The sequence below is a fragment of the Callospermophilus lateralis genome, chromosome 2 (assembly GCF_048772815.1).
Source record: "Callospermophilus lateralis isolate mCalLat2 chromosome 2, mCalLat2.hap1, whole genome shotgun sequence".
Classification (NCBI taxonomy): domain Eukaryota; kingdom Metazoa; phylum Chordata; class Mammalia; order Rodentia; family Sciuridae; genus Callospermophilus; species Callospermophilus lateralis.
This window is the reverse complement of record NC_135306.1, coordinates 34768876-34784061: the sequence shown is the minus strand read 5'-3', so window position 1 is coordinate 34784061 and position 15186 is coordinate 34768876.

Genomic DNA, 15186 nt, shown 5'->3' with positions numbered 1-15186 from the left:
TAGACAAGTGTCTGTTTTTAGTTTCCACTGAGTAGGTCAATCTGCTAAATCCCAAGAAAAAGAAGTCTCATGAGAAAGCACTGCTGGTTCTTCAGAGACTGGTGAAAACCCACAAAGAACTCACCACAACCTGAGCACAGTGAGGGTGGTCCACAGTGGTCCTCCACAGGACCCAGGACTTGTTCAGCCAACTCAGTCAACATCCTTGACCATCTAACCAGAGCCAAGTCCTACCCTGGGATTCTTGCTTCTTCTCCAGGGATTGGGACAGATGCAAATTCCCAATCCTTTTATTCAGTTTTATAAATATTTGTAGGATACCTGTGTGCCAGGCCCTGCACTGAGCTCAAGGAACAGTATAAACCAGGCAGATGTGATCCGTGCCCTCATAGGACTCGTAGTTCATGGAAAAGATGGACACTGTACAAAGAACATGGTTCCTGGAGTAGGGTAGGGGCTCAAATATCTATTGATAGAGTGAAGAGACACAGGCCATGATATCTATTTTCTTTCTCCCAGGGCCCAGGATGGGGCCTGACAGGCTTTGGCAAATGAATTTAACCCACTGGCGGCAACACTGTTTTCCGCATGTAATTACCAAAATGGGGGTGTCTAGGACTGACTGGACAGGAAGGTTGCACTTCCAAATGGAAAAGTTTGCAGGGGTCCTTTCGGAAAGAAGGCTTCAAGGCTGGATAGAGTGAATGTGAGACTCACATGATCAATATAAGGTCTGTCATTCAAATGGAAGAGGAGACAAGGAAAACAAGTATATGCCAGGGCGAAAACACTGATACTCCAGAAACCCATGTACACACTTCCTTAGAGAAGTATAATTCAGGAGGACTAATTGTTTTTCTAATCAAAATTCACTAAGCTTTGGAAAGAAACTCTGGGTTTGAATATCATCTGCCCTAATCTGCTAGACTTGTTCCCTGCCCACAGACGTCTTGCATTTTAAGATAGCAAAGAGAAACGCTGAAGTGAATGACTGTGCCTTGAGGCAGGACTGTGCATCATACAGAAAAAGGTGACTTCTGGTGTCAGAGGTGGAGACGCAGGAACACTTGACAGAAAATGGTGTTGGAATTGGCCCTTTGAGCACAGGGAAGACTTGAATGTGCAAGGTGAGAGGAGACACATTTCAGCAGGAAGATGGGTGTGGGCAGCAGCCAGGACACAGGTAAGAGGACCTAGTCTAATTTGTCTTGACTGCAGGTCGCAGGGTAGTGGAGGGACACATGAGTGACGTCACTGTTGGCTCTGAGTCCTACAGGAAGAAATGTGGTTCTGATAGGTTAACTTCTGTTTCGTTTTCCTCTTCTATAAAATGAAAATAATCTCTAAAGTATCTCCTAGGAAATATGTATTAATGATAAACTTCTCACACAGTGATAGAAATGCTTCATTAAGAGCAACTGATCTGGTGGCAGTGGGGCACCATCAAAGAATTTGAGTAGGGAGATGAATGGCATGCTTGGAGATGGGTTTGAGATTAGCACAGCTCTGCACAATTTAGCATTTTTGTCCTGTTAGCACCCATAAATCACTTTTCTTTCCAAGGAATGACATGTCTTTTGCCTATCTTTGTACAGAGACATGGAAGCTGATTATATCGGAGTTTTCCCAAGAAACAGAACTAACAGATTTATCAAGCTCACCCAATTGCAGGGGCTGGCAAGTCTAAAAATCTGCCTAGGTCATGCCAGCATGCCAGAAAGCCAGGCAGGATTTCTGCTTCATCATCTCGAGGCTAAATTCCTTCTTAAGGAAACCTTCACTCCTGCTTTTAAGACCTTCAACTGATTGGATGGGGCCCACCCTCATCCAGTGTTCCTTTCCTTTACTTAAAGTCAACTGATTATAGGTGCTAATGACAGCTACAGAACACATTCCTAGCAACATCTAAACTACTGGGCACTATAGCCTACCCAAGTTGACACCAAAAAAATCAACCATTACAGTGATATTCATCTCCAATACAGAAACTGAAGCAGAACAGGGCAAACTGATGCCCAAATCCTAACCCCTAGAACCTGGTACTAGGCCTGAAGGTAACCTTTGTACCATGGAAATAATTTTATATTATTCCTACTTTTTACATAAAATCCTCCTCAGACAACCAGGCTGCACATCTCCGGGTGTGCTATGCCAAACGCCGGTGCAAACCACCTCGTGTTGGAGGAAGAAGGGCTGGTGTGGGATTAGGCCCACAGCTAGGGACAGATTTTGGCTTGGTACAGAGAAGCAGTTTCCTGACAGATTCCCACAGTGGGGCAGGCTGTTGGGGACATACTGAGCTCTTGGTTCCTGGACATGAGCCACTTGCCATGGTGTTGTGGAGGAAATTCAAGGACCTGATGAGAATGGAGCAGCAACAGGACGAGCCTCCCCAGACTCTGTGAGTGCTGACAGCCCTAGATGCCAGAGTGCTGCTCACAGTCAACAGCACCCCTCAGAAAGTCCCTGCTTCTGCCCTCACCCCTCCCTCGCCCACGGCCAGCAAGCCGCTGAGGGGCCAGGTGGATTGCGGAACCTCCCTGAGATGGAAACTCTCTGAGTGCCTTTCTCACTCTCCTCAGCAGCCCCGGGCCGGGCCTTTGGTTTCACCTGGCAAATGTTTCTGGGAGGGGAGCTTATCAGGCCCAACTCGGCCTCAGCCTCCTTTCACACCTCAACCTCAGCCTCCACACCCACCCCCGTGTAGGCTTGGGGCCTAGGGAACCCACAGTCATGCTGGACAATTCATGGGTCACCAACCGTTTCCTCCTGTGCCTTTACCCAGTTAATCATCTCTTCCTAGTGATTTGCATGATCACTCTCCCCACTTGACTGCCCAGGGAGTTTTCTGGTTTTATCGCCTCAGTTAACCCTGGCCTCCTGGGTCACTCTGGATTCCCCACCACAGACCTGGCCTCTGAACCCCACTGCCTTTTCACCAGTATTCCTTTCCCAAAAACAAGCCAGGCTGCACACACAGCACCATCTTGCAAGGAGTGGGAGTTTCTTGGCCACAGCAGGAAGCCTGAGGCTCTGGTAGATGGCAGAACTGCAAAGGGCCTAGAGCCTAAAAGGTAGTCTAGTCCACTCTGGCCCATCCTGCTTCGCCCCCACCCCCATTTCACAGATGGGAAAGTGGAAGCCAGAACCCAGAAAAATCTTGCCCACGATCATGAAGTCAGACTGACCAGCCCCTGGCCGTGGGGACACCAGTCCCTCTGTTTCTCTCTGCTGTACCTAGTCAGATCAAAGCAATTTCTCTGAAAACTTTAGCAAGTTACAATTGTGTGGAAAACATGTTAAATATAGAGGCTTCAGGCACCTTCTGCTCAGATGACTATTTGTAGGAACCTCAGCATAGCCATTAGCTGGGATCGGCATGGAGGGAGGAGAGACCCTTCTGGGCCAGCATTACAGTGATGAGCTAGTGCCTCTCAGCAAGGTGAACTGAGCACCTCTCTCCTCGGAGTTACCATGAGAAGTCAGGCAGCAAAAGAGCTCAGAGGTGCAGGAACCAGACCTGAGGATGGGGAGAGAGTTGGAAAGGGTAGTGGCAGAGCAAGGAATAGGAGGAGACCCCTGCAAGACCTCCAGTTCCTAGGCCATCAGGGGCCAAGCCCCAACACTTGCTATATGTTATCTTAGGATTTCCAGGACAAAGAAACTTCCAAGATCAGAAAGTCGCTGTTCTACAGTTTGGAGGACATTTGGAGATTGTCAAGTTCAAAAACTTCTGGGTACATATGGGGAAACCAAGGCCCAGAAAGAGCCTCACATTCCATACCAAGAGGCAGAGAACCAGGACCAGTGCCCAGGCTCCTGACTCCCAGTGTGGGACTCTTTCTGTGAGGTGGGGAACAAGGGCAGGAGACATCCATGGTGGGGTGTTGAGCCTTTGAAGCCCTGAAGGCTAGTGAGGCAGAAACATCACAGAGGAGATCTGGGGTTACTTTGTGACAACAGACTCAAGGTGCCAAATGGAAACTGGTGTGGTTGTGATGGAGAAAGAAAACCGTGAAAGTGAAATTTGTCATTTGTGAGAGGAGGAAACTGAAAATGTGTTCTCCATCCCATGCAAATGATCTGCGGCCTTGGTCCTGCACCTGCAGGTGCTCACAACATACACAGCACCAGGCCCAGTTCCCACACGGTCTGTGCTGGGGCTGCCAGTGCCAAACACAGCTGGAATCCTGGAGCAGAGGTCCCTCTCCACAGTGGGAGGAGTCCCAAGGTGCCCATGCTGCATGCACGGGGCGTCTGTCCTCCCATGGGATGCCAGGATGAGAGCCAGGGCCTCCTTTCTGATCTGGTCAAGGAACTACCATGCTATGGACAGCACTCAGTCCTCTCCCATCCTTTCTGATGTCCTGTCCTGCTCACCTCCTCTCACTCCCCCTTGTGTTCCACCCTTGGACAAGCTTATTTTTCCTCCTGTGTGAATTTGAGCATCCTGTGGCCCCTGCTAGAAATGCCCTCCTTCCCTTGCTTCCCCCAACCTGGTCAGAAATTCCATGGGAAACCTGCTCCAGACACCATCAGTGTCCTCAACTGGCCTCCCTACCTCCATGTATTTTCTCATCCCAGCCCTTAGCTACAGGTTGGTAATGGTTAGGATTCTCAGCCTTGCAGTAGGCTGGGAGCATACAGGCATTTGTCTGATTCATCACTATGTCTCCAAAGCCAAGCATTTTTCTTGGCACCCATTAGACTCAGCCAGGTCTGGCAGACATCCAGCCAAAGCCCAAGGCAGCTTTGTAATCAGTGCCTGTCACCGTTCCCCTGGAGACTCAAAAGGCTTCTTGGTACAGTGTTCCAGAGAGGCACAGACTGTCAATATGATTGGCTCTCTTGATGAGACCTAGTGGCTGTCCCTGGCAAGGGTGCTCAATAAATGTGTGGCTCAGATCTCAGCTGGCAGCTGCTGGCTCCTCAAGATCGGGCTGTGACCCGCTGGCCCATGATTTCTGAGAGATGCCAAAGCTGACTTCTCGGGGACATCCTTTTGCTGCCTCAGCTTCACTCCTGAACAACCCAGGCAGGAAGCCGAGTCTTTCACTCACACACACACACACACACACACACACACACTGGTATATACATGTGCACTCACCCACATGTACAGCACATGCCTACACCCATGCACACACTAATTACACAAATACACCCCCCAAGCATGTCATGAGTTTAGGGAGTGCCAATGAAGGTTTGTGACCATGAGGACAGGTTCCGCTGAGCTCCCTCCATCCACCTGTCTCCTCCATCTCTTCACTCCACTCCTCCAGCATTTCCTCCCTCTCTCACCCCTGTCCCAACATTCCTGTCCCTCTGTTTTGTAAAGCCATTCTCTACCCTCTCTGGAGCTGGGGACAGAACCCACTGTGCCCACAGACTCTTGCCAACCAAAGAGGTCTTCCCCAAAGAGTCCCTGGAGTCACATCTGCCCATTCTGTCTCAGATATCATTAGAAATAAATTAATGGCTATAACAGAGGAACATCTTGTCCCAGCTCTCCATTTCCCACCCTAACCTAACACAGCTCAATGACAAACCCCCTTTTCTAAGTCCCTCCTCAGTGCCAACACTGTGCCAGGCATTGCAGACACAGAAATGGTAGTGTCCCCAAGATGGCATCAAAGCCTAATGGCAGAAGCAGACAGAAACCAACCATGGTGCGTGATGCTTCCATCCTGGAGGCGGGGACAGCTTCCCCACTGGGATATGAAGGACAGTCAGCTTTCCCAGAGGGCGGGACTGGGAAGGTCACCTCCAGCAGGAGGAACAGTATGTGTGCTGGTGCAGGTGGCATTATTGCTTACTGCAGGCTCAGGGTCAAGGAGCAGAAAGAGAGGTGAGCAAAGGGCAAGCAGAGGCCAGGCTCTGCCAGGGCTGGGGCTGGGACTTCACCTTGTCCTCGATGAGGCCACAGTGTGAAGGGGAGCCCTGTATCCATCTTCTCCGGAACTAACTGAGGCATGGGTCTCTCTTGCCATCACCAAGGTCTCAGAAAGATAATCATTCAGGATCTGACTATTCTCCAGCAAATACACGCACGTCAGAGGCAACCAGTGTCAGATGGCTATCGCCGCACAGCGGAGGAATGGCACCGTCCCATGTGTACTTATTTGACTCTGGTTCTTTAGCTCCGTGTGTCTCTGAGATTCATCCATGGGTAGAATATTTTAAAGCTTTGTTTCAAACACTGAGAGATGGGGCACTAAACTTGGAGGAGCCAAAACTTAACACAATAGTTTCCTAATCACCCCACCACAGAAGCAGGGCTCTCATGAAAATTAGCTTTTATCCTCTTCTTGTAAAAGCTTACACCAAACATAAGCTTCAAGGACCACAATGTATAGCGGGCTCCCAGCCCCCACTCAGCAGCATGCAGCTCACTCGGTCCATGACTTAAGAGGCTCTATTAAACCCAGCGTGGATTTTCTATGCCCGGTGGTTTTTCATTTTGCCTTTTAATTTTTACTTTAAGGACTTAATTTTAACAAAAGAGCCAAATTACTGCCAAGCTTTAAAATGAACTTGTTTAGGGGAGTTAAAAACAGGCTTTAGAATATGGAGTTTTAATTAACTTTGGAAGATGGTAATTAAACAGCCCCTGCACCCTGTCTCACACAGGAACAGAGACCAGAGACTGGAGGTGTTCCCAGCAAAACACTGTAGCCACCTGAGGAACTTTCAGGTGCTCCATGGCTCGCCTACACCCCAGGCCAACGACATCGGAATCTGTTGAGTTCCGACTCAGACGCCATGGTATTGTTTCAAGTTCTCAGGGAATTCCAGTGTGCATCCAAGGTCAAGAATGGATTGATTGACAGTGATGGGGTGGTGAGTGAGGCTGAGAGAGAGAAGTACACATTAGCTTTGGAAGAAGTCAAGAGGGCTGTAGCCAAGCCAAGCAACACAAGTGACATTTCCAATTTTTTCTTTTTCTTTTTTTTTTTCCCCCACTGGGGATTGAACTCAGGGGCACTTGACCACTGAGTCACATCCCCAGCCCTATTCTGTATTTTATTCAGAGATAAGGTCTCACTGAGTTGCTTAGAGCCTTGCTTTTGCTAAGGCTGGCTTTGAACTCAAGATCCTCCTACCTCAGCCTCCCAAGCTGCTGAGATTACAGGAGTGCGCCACCATGCCAGGCTGACATTTCTAACTTCTAAGGAACAGTTCTGTTTGGGGCTTGGTCGTGTTACTGAAGATTCTTATGTTGAAGTCCTAATCCCCAGTACCTCAGAATGTGACTGTATCTGGAGAGAGGACCTTTTAATGGGTGATTAAGTTATATTTTAGCCAATCTGACAGGTGTCCTTATTAGAGGAGCTGGGGACATCCAAAGAAATGACAGGGTACACACAGCAACGGCCATGTGAAGAGGAATCAGCAGGGTGGCCATCTGCAAGCCAAGTAGAAATGCCACAGAGGAACCCCACCCTTCTGCCACCTTGACCTTAGATTTGTGTTGTTAAAGCCACCATCCTGTAGTATTTCAGTACGGCAAGTTCCATTTCAACACTCTGGCAACGTATGTAAAGAGAGCTACAAGGGCTCCTCCTTTGACACAGTGTCTTTAGTTCTGGGGCTGTACCCTGAAGGTGACCAGGATGCCCTTAAAGAATCTTCTATGTTTGTAGGCTCTGGATCCGATCCTCAACACCACATAAAAATAAATAAATAAAATAAAGATATTGTGTTCAACTACAACAACAACAAAGACAAAATCATCAGAATGTGCTTTACAGTCTGGGTATTGAAAATGCTTGACAATGAGTAAATGGAGAAGTGAACGATAGCAATGAATTCAATAGAGCAAGAAGAAGCCCACGGGTTATCAAGACTTTCTTCAGTTTTGTGTTCAGTATGATCTCTCACCTATGCACACATATGCTGAGATTGCCCTTCCTCCAGAGGAGGGACAGATAGAGTCTGGCATATCCACAAAATGGACACAGCAAAGCAGAATCCACGCTGCCCACAGCCACAGGGAGGAATCACTGTGCTGAGCTCAAGTGGTCAGACACGAACAATCACATTTCTGCAAATCAAAAGAAATAAAACTATAAAGCCAGCATTCAGGATCGTAGTCCCCTTGGAGAGATAATGACCAGAAAAGGGCACAGGAGAACCTTCTGGAGCACTAGAAATGTTCTACGTCTTGACTGAGGGGATTAAAATCTTATCCTGAGACTTGTCACTTCATCCCAGGATGCTGGCCATGTGTCCACTCTCCTTGGCCCTCAATATCTGAGTTACCTACAAGTAGTCCTGCCTCCCCAACACACGGGAGAGCCACTGAGTCTTTAGCATTCCAATCTGTGCCTTGAGCTACCCGTCTGTGCCTCAGACTGTACATGGACGTCTAAATATGGATGCATATGGCAAGCTGTAACTATACTGTGTGTAAGTTATATGTCAGTTTTAAGAAGTATCTTAAAAGGCAGAGTAAAGGGGCTTGAAGTTAATATAACACACAAGTGACCATAACAGTCCACCAAGGCCAGTATAGGGCCTAAGACCTGGAAGGAGGAGACAGGTAGAGGTCTCAGTCCTGACTTAGGCTGCAAGAAGAGAATCAGTGAGGCTTCCCCCAAGGAGGCGTCTCTTGAACTAAGGCTCAAAGCTGAAGGTGGAATGTATTGAAGCGTGAGTGACCAGGCATCTCCCAGGGGGGCTGAGGCCTTGAATGTGGACTGGCCCAGGGGTTCTTAACGGATCTGTTTTCCCTTTGTGTTTTTGTTGCTTGGTTTGCTTGGGTTTTCATGAGGTCGGATTGGGAAGGATTCTTAGAGGTTCTCTTCCCGTTTTATCTTATTTTATGATGCACTTCTCTTGCTTCCCACCCCAATTTACAGAGGGCAACACTGAGGCCAGCAGAAGAGGACAGAGTCTCAAAGGGAGGGGAGTGTAGTTGAGCTAAATCCACACGGAAGAAGCACGCAAGGGCCCGTGGGTGTCCAGGGTTTGGGAGCTGCCAGGATCAGGCCCTCAGAAGATGTCACTTGCTACCACACACCACCAGAAGGCCCCAGGCCAGTCATTTCAGGAGAGCTGCCAGAATAAGTCCCAGAAATTTCCAGTGTGTTTCTGCAGATCAGCAGAAGTTCCTTCCAAATTTCAGTGGGGTATTTTGGTTGGGTTTTAATTGTCCAGATTAGCATTAGGTAGATTCCCATGTATCAAATCTTCTCATTTTTATGAGACCAGCTGTCAAAGTGGAAGTGAGCGTGCAGCTGGCCTGCCCCTCAACGGCGTGTTTGACTGGCAGAGTGGACAGTGAGGTCAGCCAAGCCCTAACCCTGCCCTTCCCGGGCTCTGTAAAGCCCACTCTCTCCTCAATGTTAAATACACCATTCTCTTCCATAATGGACTAGAACTCCGGGAACCATTTCTTCAATGCAAACCAGTTATCCTCTCCCAACGGAGCCACACCCAGGCTCCAGACGTTGGAAGAATGGATGGGACAAGTCTAGGGCCATGACATGGGGCCTTTGGAGGGAAAATGGGGCAAAACATGAGCCCTTAATCAAGATGTGAGTTTGTGTGCTGCTCAGTGATCCTCTGGTGAGGCTCTACCCTGGGGTTGCACCACAGAGGGACCCTCTCTTCTCCAACCTGCAGACCTTCATCTCTGCCATCTTCCTTCAAATCCATTCTCCCATCTCTCTGCCCAGTGATATCTTAGCCTGTTATGCAGCTGGCTTCAGTCCACCTCAGCAGGCCACGAACCACAGAGAGGACACTGCCTCCTGGGCAGGGCAGCCCCCTGCCCATAGTGAAGAGGGCTGTGGAGACCTGGCTACCACGCCCCATCACTAGTGTATCCCCTGTGGCTCAGCGTGTCACACATTTGTGTGCCAGCTCCAGAATAGCACGCAGTGGAGTGGCAAAATTAAATGCATCCTGAGATCCGGGTTTTTTTTTTTTTTTTTTTTTTTTAGATTTTTTTTTTTTTTAGTTGTCAATGGATCTTCATTTTTTTAAAAAAATCTATGTTTATGCGGTGTTGAGGATGGACCCAGGGCCCCACACATGCCAGGCGAGTGCTTTACCACTGAGCCACAACCCCAGCTCCTGAGATCCATTTTTTATCAAAATGAAAATAAAACTCCACAATTTATATAGACACATATATAGATGTTTGGAAATGTGGAGAGAAAGGTGTAAGCTTAAATTTATAAATTGTTCTATATTCTACATTCTATGTAAATATAAGAGATTTGTATAAAAAGAAATATAATGTATATGTAAAGCGATATGCCTTTGCTATCCACAGAAAGAGATCTGAAAGCGTGCACACCAAATCATTCCTCTCGTTTATCTCTGGGAAGTGAGTTGTCATTTTTATATAAAGTGTTGTCTGCATTTATTATGGGAATGGATTAAGTTTGAAGCTTTTATCTGAAGTTTCTGAGAAGTTTCCTGTACACATCCATCTTTCTCTCTTGCTGGGTGGTGAGGACCCTCCTCTGTCCCCAGCACTGGCCCAGGCCAGGGCAGAGGCAAGAGAACAAACCTTTGCTGGTGAGTTAGGGGGGAGTACAAAGGTGAGTCCCCAGCCACCCCAGGGAGGCCTGGGAATGGGTTGATGGCTGTCACTGCACACAAAGCCTGGCATGGCCCTTGGGGGCTGTTTAGTCAAGGTATACTGAATGAGGGAGGGCCAAATCGGAGTGATCAGAAACTCTGAATTTGTGTGTCTGAATTAAATGATTTTATATATATATATGAACGTATATATATATATAATTTTAATATATATAATTAATGCTTTTATATGTATGTATAAAATTGTTTAGTTGTGGATGGACCTTTATTTTATTTATTTATATGTGGTGCTGAGAATTAAACCCAGTGCCTCACACATGCTAGACAAGCCCACTACCACTGAGCCACAACCCCAGCCCTGAACTAATGATTTTTTTAAAATATTTTTTTAGTTATACATCTTTATTTTGTTTATTTATTTTTATGTAGTGCTGAGGATAGAACCCAAGGTCTCACACGTGAGAGGCAAGTACTCTACCACTGAGCCACAACCCCAGCCCTGAACTAATGATTTTTTAATGCATAAAAATGAGAATGATGAGACACTGGAATAGAGAATACCGACAGAATGGGTCCTGGAAATATGTTCTCACTAGGTTTAAGCTTTTTTCATCATAAAAGTAACAGAACTATATTTCAGGAGCTTAAAAAATAAAGAGGAAATCTGTATCCTCGACAAGCCACCTATTTGCATTTGCATGCATTTAAGATATGTGAGTGTGTGTGCACAAATTTCTTATTTGTTACCTAATGGACTGCTCACAATTTTGGTGGTGATTTGCTGGGGACTGAACTCAGGGGCACTCAACCACTAAGCCACATCCCCAGCCCTATTTTGTATATATATATTTTTTTTTTTTTTTTTTTTTTTTTTAGAGACAGGATCTTGCTGAGCTGCTTAGCACCTCACTTCTGCTGATGCTGGCTTTGAACTCGTGGCCCTCCTGCGCCCAGCCTCCTGAGCCATTGGGATTACAGGCATGTGCCACCATTCCTGGCCTCATAATTTTATATCACACTCTTTTTTACCTTCCTGTTATATCCTACATCTTTTTCCATCCTGTTATTAAATCCTTAAACTTTAATGTTTTTTTAGTTGTAGATGGACACAATTTATTTATTTATTTATTTTTATGCCATGCTGAGGATCAAGCCCAGTGTCTTACACGTGCTAGGCAAGCACTCTACCACTCAGCTACAACCCCAGCCCCCTTAAACTCTTATTTTATGAGTGCAGTCAGATCCATGAAGGAGGCAGCTATAACTTACTTAATCAATCATCTTTTTTGTGTCAAGGCAGCTTTCCAGTTCTTATTACTATAGCAGCTATTCATTTTCTGAATTTTGCCCATTACCTCCATAATTTTACTCTGGGCAGCACTCATAGGTGCTTGGGGCCCTCAGGTTCCTGTACCCAGAAACAGAGGCGAGATGAGCTGTCTCAAAGGCTTCAAACTTCCTTACCAGCATGCATGAGATGAGGAGTACTTCTTCACTAGGAAAGTCTTGCTATGAAAACCAGTCCTCTGAACTGGACAGTGTGCTTGGTGGCCGTGGAGCTCTTTCTGGTGAGGGCTCCTCATTCCTTCACTGGCTGCAGACACAAGCGAGAGTCTGGCCCAGCACTGCTCTGCAGCTTGTGTTTTAAGTAGCGCCTGTCTATGCAGCATCGTCGAGCGCAACTGGTTCATCATGGGAAGTTTACGCCAAGGTGGATCCGTGGTTTTGAAAGAGAATAGCAGTCCCTGCTCCCTCCATGAGCCTGGCACTTTGCTTTGGCCTCCCCATTTAAAAGTACTCAAAAGACACTGCACCCCTCAGCTGCCACCCCGTTCTTGGGCTCTCGAGGGTCTGCTCCTGTTCTTCCCAGGGTGCACTGCTCAGGCGTAGGTTGCAGGTCTCCTGTGTATTCCCATCCAGGGACGCCCCTACAAGCAGGGGAACCAGAGCGTCTCAATTAGAGGGTCCCCCATGACAACTGCACTGTTGGCACATTTCACCCCTTAGGATGTTAAAGACTGTGATTTGACAACTGAACTTCAATTATAGTCATCTACCACGTAACAACTTTTTGGCCCAAATGGGCTTCCTATCTCATGGGGGTCCCTTGAGACTGTATTGCCCTGTGATGCCTCAGCCATCTTAGTGTGTGAGAAGGCGCTCTGTGATGTTCACACAGTGATGAGATCAACTAACAACACATTTTCAGAACGCATGCTGTCATTAAGAGATGCGTAAGTGTGCTCCCGGGAAAGAGGGATCAGACCACCAAGTAAAGGAGGATTTTAAGGGGTTTTAAGATGAAAAAGTGACATGGTCAAGTTTGCATTTTAGAAGGAGCAAATTAACTACTCTGTAGAGACTAGATTAGGGAGTTGAGACCAGAGGTGGGGACTCTAGTGGGAAGGTCAGGACTACAGCAGGGGCTGCAATTGGTAGTATTAGTCCCAGGCCTCCCCATCCCTGCATCCCCAACCCGGTAATGCGCTGTCTCTCTCTGAGGCCCTGGAGACCAGAGGGGTGAGGATGAACTTCTTTTTTTTTTTTTTTTCTCTTCTTCTTCTTCTTCTTCTTCTTCTTCTTCTTCTTCTTCTTCTTCTTCTTCTCCTCCTCCTCCTCCTCCTCCTCCTCCTCCTCCTCCTCCTCCTCCTCCTCCTCCTCCTCCTTCTCCTTCTTCTTTTTTAATTTTTGCAGTGCTGGGGATTGAGCATAATCTTTGCACATGCTAGGCAATTGCCACTGAACTACACCCCCAGCCTTCCTAGCCCTAAACTTTGCACTTGGTCTTGTGGTTTCCTTTGATCAATGGAATGGGACCAAAGTAACTGATAACCAGCTGGAGATTTGACCTTAAGAGGCCTCATGTAGGGCTGGGGCTGTAGCTCAGTGACAGAAAATAAATAAATTTTTAAAAAGAGTCTTCATGTGTTTCCACTTGCCCTCTGGGCCCTTGCCCTTGTCATGAGATAGGCCTGTCCTAGGAGAATGAGGGATATGCAGGGCAGAGCTGTCCACCTGCTAGTAGAGTCCCAAACGACTCAGCTGAGGTCAATAGAGCTGCAGGGCCATGAGAAGGAAGGCCTGCTCTTATAGGCTTCTGAGATGCTGGGGCTACTTGTTACACAGTAGTATTGCTGCAGCACTGGGTAACCTATACAGTGGGGAATGAAAAGTTGTGAACAAAGCCAAGAAATACTCAGAGAAGCAAATGGAGATGGTGGTCAGTTGGGTGAGGGAGCCTCACAAAAGCTGGGGTTTGGCTCAGGGGCTTGAATGGTTGAAGGTGCCAATAACTGGGACAGATGAGGCAAGAGAAGGAGAAACAACCCCCCACACTCTCTCATTTGCCTCACCTTTTCTTTCTCCATGTCCCAGGAGGGAACCAGGCCCAGTGTCTTCCAGGATAAGCCCCAAGGGAGCTAAACCCTCGAATGGGACTGTCCCCACCCCTGCCATGCACAGCTGCCCCCACAGGACTCTGGCTCTGTCCAAATTTCACCTTCAAACAACCCCTGATGTGGACAAATGAGACGAACCAGACCTCCCAGCCGCGGGGCGGAGGACGACTCAAGAAAGGTCCACAGGCTTCCCAGGACTTCGCACAGGAAGAGCAGCCGGCACCTCATTACTTTCATTTACTTAAAATAGCTGCCTTTGCAACAGCGAAACCACCCAAAATACTCACTTCTTTTTTCCAGTTAGACAAGCATCTGATAATTGTCTTCAAGTAAGCAATAACAATCCTGTTTCCTACAAAAATAATCTTATCCAAAGGCCAAACAGTTTGTCCCATCCAAGAAGCTAGGAGGCAGTGACAGGAGGTGACTTATTTGCATGCTTGCCAGGTAGGTGGGAAGATCAATCCCCACCCCAGCCCAGTCCCCTAGTCCCTCCTGGGGGACCTCTGACCTGAGGGCCGGGAGGGATCACTGACCTGTCTTGCCCTTTGCACCCCCTGCCCTGCAGCTGATTTTTCTGCTTTGGATGAACAGAGCATCTCCTGACAGCTGCCAGGGGGCAGAAAAGGCCTTTGGTCAGAGAAGGGCCCAAGACAGGGGCAGACACCTGAGTTCTGGGCCAGCTATGAGTCCCTAAGATAAGCCATCCTCACCCCTCTGGTCTCCAGGGCCTCGGTGTCCCCTTCAATAGAGGGAGCAGTGGGGTTAGATGCAGTGGGATTAGTGGGGTTAGATTCCAGTTCAGATGTCATTCTGTCCTGTCATTGAGAGCCACTGAGATCTGCAGCCAGGTTTTCTATAGGGGAGCCTGCCCAGCAACCAAGGTCACTTCCTGGGGTGCTCTGAGTGCTGCTAAAGGCAAAGCTTTATCCCCTCAGGCGGAGCAAGCAGGTGCTGAGTTCTGAAGCCTCACTCAGGAGCAGCTTGTTCAAGCCTGCTTGTGTGTTCAGGAGCAGACAGTTCCCAGCAAGAGTCTTTCAGGAGCTGGAGCACTGAATCCTTAAAGACCAGAGAGGGAACACCAGGATGGGAGGCGTCCCAGCCTGTTGTCTCTGGGCATGGGCTACAGCAATGGGGCGTTCACTTTCTTCCCAGAAGCCCCTCTGTCACATGAAGCCTTGTGGGAAGGCGGTGTGAAAGGTCCCCCCACAGGACAGCTCTAGGAGCAGACGCT